Genomic DNA, 6,223 nt, shown 5'->3' with positions numbered 1-6,223 from the left:
CCTGAAGGGTTGCATATCTGAAAAGAGTGCCTCAGAATGGCAAGGCAAGGTTACAGATCTGGTGAAAGTGCCTCAACCAGGCAATTAATTGTGTTACTCCAGGATGTTTTCAAAGCAGAATTGTGTCTTTCATGGTGAGCATGTTTAGGTTTGGCACTGGTCTCATGTAATCAAATAAATCATAAAGAAGAAGTGCATACATACATAAATATATTTTTTCATAATCTCCCTTCAGCTATTGATCCATTCAATTGTCATTCATATTTTTCGTCCACACAACAGAGCATACAGCATGGGATAAAAGGACAGTCCACTTCAGCCATTTGTGATGCCATTTTTCCAATAACATGTGCCCGTTGTCTCACAAGAAGCGCACTTCAGTGCCAGGATTGGTGGGCCATTACTTTACTTTGTAAATGTTTTTTTCCTCCCATTCAATCTCTATGGCTGCGCTATTCACCTATATGTACATCATGAAAGTGTTTCTCCAGGAGGCTCATATAATGTATGGGGCAGTTGGTTTTGTCCTTATGGTGGGGGACAAACTCCTGCTGGTGTTGGGGTTGTTGGGAAAGAGTTTACTGGTGCCTGATCAGTGCCTGATGTGGGGGTATCAGACATCTGTGCTTGTTCCACTCACCCGAAGCACAGTCTGGCATGCCTCTGGTCTGTACAAAAATGGCACCAGACATCATAATTGCAGCAGTGGCTGTCACACATGTTAAGGGGGCTGAGGGAGGGTGATGGGAGAAACACATATAATAAAAAAACTAATTTACAGTTCTGACACCGATGTCACCTGTCGCCTCACTCCTCTGCTCTCCTGGTGTCCCAGCAGTCCCTGGCACATGAGCACAGGCTCCTCAGCAATCCTAGTGCTGCTCTCATGCTATGCCTAGTATGTGACCAGCGTCAGGATTGGTCTCAGCAGCTTGGTCTGCCGCTCAGACAGTGCACTGGGGTCTTTGCAGTTTCTCAAACTTGTCTGTGCAGCACAGCTGGGTTGGAAAAACCTAAGTGTGCATATCAGTTTGGCCGGCCTAAGATGGCCGGCCAAATGGACATGCACACTTAGTGCACTTCACTCCTTGTCCCCCCCCCCATGGCCCAGCCCTGCCCGTCCCTGCACATGCTGGCAGAGATAATAACATATTATTTTAGTTTTCAGCTGCTGGCTCTTAGCCTGTTTGGGTGGCGCTCCTCCGCCCCTGCCTAATTGTTTCCTAAATGTCTGGACTTTCACAGGTCTATGAAAATCTCTGCCCCCTTTTTAAGGGCCGAGCTAGTGAGTGCAAGCGCTTGCGCGTGCGTCTCGTTAGCGAGACACTGTTGTGATCAGTAAAGGGCTTGGAGCCCACCTGTTGCTCACCATTTACTGGTTTGCGTGGAACTCTTCTTTACAGTCGGTTCGACAAATACAGGCCTGGCATTATTTCCATTCCTCGGTATGGAGCAGGGATCAATCACTAATTGATTTCAACTCAATTAGTGCCTGTCCGCTGATCCAAACGTGAATGAGGTACTTTTTTGTTTTAACTTTGAGCGCCCTGCAAACAGAAGGCTTATGACTGGCAAAAACGAGCCCAGCAGGGCAAACAATATTGCAAAGTTTTATTTTTTTAAGCTAACTTAATTTTATTTGGTTAAGTCGTCTTTTCTAAGTTTTCACTCTTTTTTTTTGTTTTTGCTCGTGGGAGCAGTTGTCAAAAGATGACAATTAACTTGTTTGAAATATGTGAGACACATTGCACTGCAAATGCTTGTTATTTCCTTGCAGCCCCAGTCCTCAGACTAAAGGTTGTCTGGTCCTTTCAGACCTGTTTTAATGTAAATTCTATTTTAGTTCATTTCACTCTTGTTTTTCATGTATGTTCTTCTGAGGTTGCCTGGCCTCACATATTTTACATTTTGTTTATTTTAGTTCTTTTTAGTTGTCTGTCTCTTTTATTTGGGTACGTTGAGATATTAATGGGTGATATGTACCAACATTTAGCCCTGACTGTGCCAAAAAATATATAGTTTGTACGGACGCAGACATAGGCCAAAGAGATTCCACACTATTATAAAAGCTCTGTCACAATGATGCCCACAATGAATGCCTGCAGGTGACAATAATTCAAGGTTACAAAAATTCAAGTACATTTTCTTTGGTCTAATAAGAATAATATTTCCTTTAGGAGCACATTAAAACGTTAAATGTACTCTACACTTGTTCAGAGTACCCCCTTGACACAAAGAACTGACAGAGTTCTATTACAATTATCTGCATTTATTTTTTACTTTAACTCTTTTGGGTAATTTTTTCTCTTTTTATTTCTGTGTCAGTTGCGCATATTATATATTTTTGTTTAATTAACTATCGAACTAGCTTTGCAACACTTCAGTTATGGCCTTTTCCCATGCTTCTTGTTTTTAAGGCATTTTATTCAAGCTTTTCCGGTGAAGAGATGGCATTGCCTTGTGGGTGGAGGTCTCATCAAAGGGTTTTGCTTCTTGAAGTGGGATCCGCACACAGGGCCCGGGCCCACTCGTCCATCTAAACAGTCTTAAAGCTGTTTCCAATCAAACTGGGTCTGCTGTTCTATCAAACCAATGGCATGGTGATAAATCAGGGCCTGTTTACAAGTGACCTGTTAAATTGCGATCCATGTGCACACATCTCAGTTATAAGTGGTGTGATGTTTATCACATTCTGTAATTTACAGGTGTGCTAAAGATTGCCCCTTTGTTAAAATTTGGCAGGTTGGAATTTAACAAGGGCAGGTGGCCCAGCATTTAAAGGGACATGCACCAAAATCATTACAATTATTGCGTCTGATGAAATCCAAAGGCTTCATTATTAGATTTTTAATTGATGCAGTTATCACATTCAACAGGGGCTTCCCATAAGACAGGCCTCTTGTTTTGCAGATGGGCAATTGGTATGTGATGATATAAGGTGTGATTTCAGTTTTGTGTTAGTTCTGTGTCTTCTCATAGGATCTGGGTGGTATTATTCGGAGTACCGACCAGAGTTCAGTATTGGCATGGCCACACTAGGTAAGATGTGCCTGAAAATCTTGACAGAAATGTTGATTTCGTTGCTGTTTGAGCAGCTGCTTTAACTTCGCCTCAATTATTTGCTGCTGTGGCTTAGGCCTTGGTTCAGCTGTCAGAGAGCCAGATGTAGTCAGTGGTCCAAAATACTGTTTTAAAATTGTGACCAAAATATTTGCAACCAATGTGGAATTTTCCAAACAGACTTATGTACTAATAGGTGAGTTCACAAATTCCAAATCGTAGTGGGTCGCAGTTCGAACTACCTCATAGATATTCATGAGGTAGATAGAAAATTGTTACTCTGTACAAGTGGAGACAGTCACAGAGATAGATCCGAAATTAAAATCAAAGATCGATTAAATAGAAAGAGAGATTGAGAAGCTGGATTTCAAAGAGGCTACCGAGAAGAATAATGGTGTTCTACAGAAGGTGATACTTGATTATCAACTGCAATTGAAGGATAAGAGCTTTGGAAAATTAGAGGGAAGATAGATTACAGAGAGGGAAAATTTATACCTTTGCTCATAAATATGATAAAGTGCAACCAAAAGAGAAGAGAAAGAACAGAAAGAACGGAGCAGGTTAGTGCAAATGATGATTCCCTTTCCTCGTTTGAGAGCAGCAAGTCTAAATTACCCTAGGGAAGCAGCAGTAAGTCTAAATTACAATACAAGATAATTGTGTATGGGGCGCAAACAACCAAGGACAGATCTAAAAGATGCTGAGGAGGCAGCAAGTGGAAAATGAAAAAAAGTGGAAAGTCAGTGGTGCAGATTCACACCAGAAAGAACTCTGTGGTGTATTGTGAATACAAAACATTGATGATGCATACCACATAATGATAATAAAGATATTGCGAAAACAAACAAATTGGAAATTATTACGTTGTCGGATAGAAGTCAGTGTGATGTTGAAACTGGTGTATTAAGTAAAGGGCTTAACCTCTGTCCATGTCAGTTTGGTGATCTTGTGAACATAAGTGTAGATTTGAATACATCTGTAAGATCATGAAAATTAAAGGAATACTTCAATAAAAGTATTAAAAAACTTTTCCTGAATTGCCTTCACCAATAAACATGGTTTCTGATTTCCGTGATTTGAAGTTATCACTCTCATTGGAAAACGATGAAAGTACTGAACCGCTTTTGAGCATGCTGAATATTGCTGAACATGTGAATCTGAATGGTGGACCTCACACGGAATCTAAATTCTATCCACCCAGGACACACTCTAACAATATAGACATCTTTAATGAAAGGGTAGCACATTACCTTTGTGAATTGCAAAAGAAAAATATAAAAAATATATTTAGAAGCACTCAAGTAATATATAAATCTAACTTAGGAGGAAAATCAAGTGTTGATTAAACTAAAAGAAGATAAGGCCATCATTTTAAGGGAGGTCAATAAGTGTGGAAATTAAGTTGTGATAAATAGAGTAGATCATATTGGCGAAATTATTATTTATAGATTAATAGCAATCTGACAACGCATGCTATGAGAAGATTACTTTTAATCCCATAAATAATTTAACAGCCTTTATTAACATGAAACTTTCGGATTGGAAAGAGAATTGTCTAATTTTGGCGGAAGAACACAAATACTTATGAATTAATGAGCCTGGGTATTCATGCATTTATGCATCCATGGATTGGGTTTTCTCCTCTGGTAGCCCAATAATATCGAGGATTGGTTCCCCCATTGAACATATGTCACAGTATGTGGATAACTTCAGGGCTTTATACACAGCATACCATCTAGGGTATAAGAGGGTAAAGTCATCTTGAATACATTTGACAACACAACCTGGACGGAGGATATGATATTTGTTACAATGGGTGCAACCAGGTTATATGTGAGTATTAAAATGGAATTTGGTATGATGGCGGTGGAGTATTTTCTTAACACACTACCAGCGGACTCATGTGAACATAATTGCAAGAGTATGGAAATGATAAATAATAGTGACAATGGTTCAACCAACTATGGCGAACTGCTACAGATTACAAATGTGCTTCCTCCTATGCTTGCCGATTTATGAGTTGGTAAGAGAGAGAGAGAGAGCATGCTTGGGTTGAGCGTGCCTCCAACTGAACAAATTGCAAATTGTGCTAGAAACGTACATTAATGATGTTTTCATGCTTTGGACAAGTGATGAAAAACATTTATAGAATATTTTAGTTTTTTCATTGACACCCCAGTCAATGTGAAATTGACAGAAAACCACAGTAGGGAGAGCATTGAATTTATGGACCTCAGTTTGTATGTACAGTATGGAAGTATATATAGCACATTGTACAGAAAGAATCTTGTCCTATATGCTTCTAGTGCCCACCCAAAATCTATTATTAACAGCATTCACTATGGCGAGTGTTAGAAATGGGGTCTTTAGTTGGCAGTCAGGTTACCCCCTGTCCAAGCAAGGACCCTCACTCTAGTCAGGGTAATAGAGAATCACCCTCAGCTAACCCCTGCTTACCCCCTTGGTAGCTTGGCACGAGCAGTAGGCTTAACATCAGAGTGCTAGGTGTAAAGTATTTGTACCAACACACACAGTAACTTAATGAAAACACTACAAAATGACACAACATAGGTTTAGAAAAATAGAAAATATTTATCTAAATAAAACAAGACCAAAATGACAAAAATCCACAATACACAAGTCAAGTTATCACTAAAAATGCAAAAAGAGCCTTCATGTAATTTTAAACACAACCTTAACGCTGTTAGCGTGAAAACGTACCTTAGGTGTGTCAAAAATAACCCTGCACTGGCAAGTGTGCATCAAAAAGGGCTTGCGACGCATAGATATCACTCACGAGTGAGACCTTGCATCGTTTCTCCTTTAGTCAGGTCGGCGTACATCGTTTCTTCTCTCCAATGTGAAGCGTCGATCCGGTCAGCACTCCCGGGTCCAGGCAGGCCTTGCGTCGTTTCTACACACCCATCTGCACGATGATCCGAAAACCACGCAGTGCCGGTTGCAATCTCATGAGCCTCCGTCAGCGATGCTGTGCGTCGTTTATCCAGCCCCGGGCGTGGATCTTCGGTCGTGTTGCAGGCAAGCATCGATTTTTAGCTGCGAGGCAGGCGGCGGGTCGATTTTCCAGCTGCAGATCCGAGTTGGTTCGATATTTTCCCTGCACGATGGTATGTACTTGGATTTCTCACTCTTAGGCTGCCAG

The sequence above is a fragment of the Pleurodeles waltl genome, unplaced genomic scaffold, assembly GCF_031143425.1.
Source record: "Pleurodeles waltl isolate 20211129_DDA unplaced genomic scaffold, aPleWal1.hap1.20221129 scaffold_212, whole genome shotgun sequence".
Taxonomy (NCBI): domain Eukaryota; kingdom Metazoa; phylum Chordata; class Amphibia; order Caudata; family Salamandridae; genus Pleurodeles; species Pleurodeles waltl.
The sequence above is the reverse complement of the archived record's forward strand: the minus strand, read 5'-3'. Positions refer to the sequence as shown.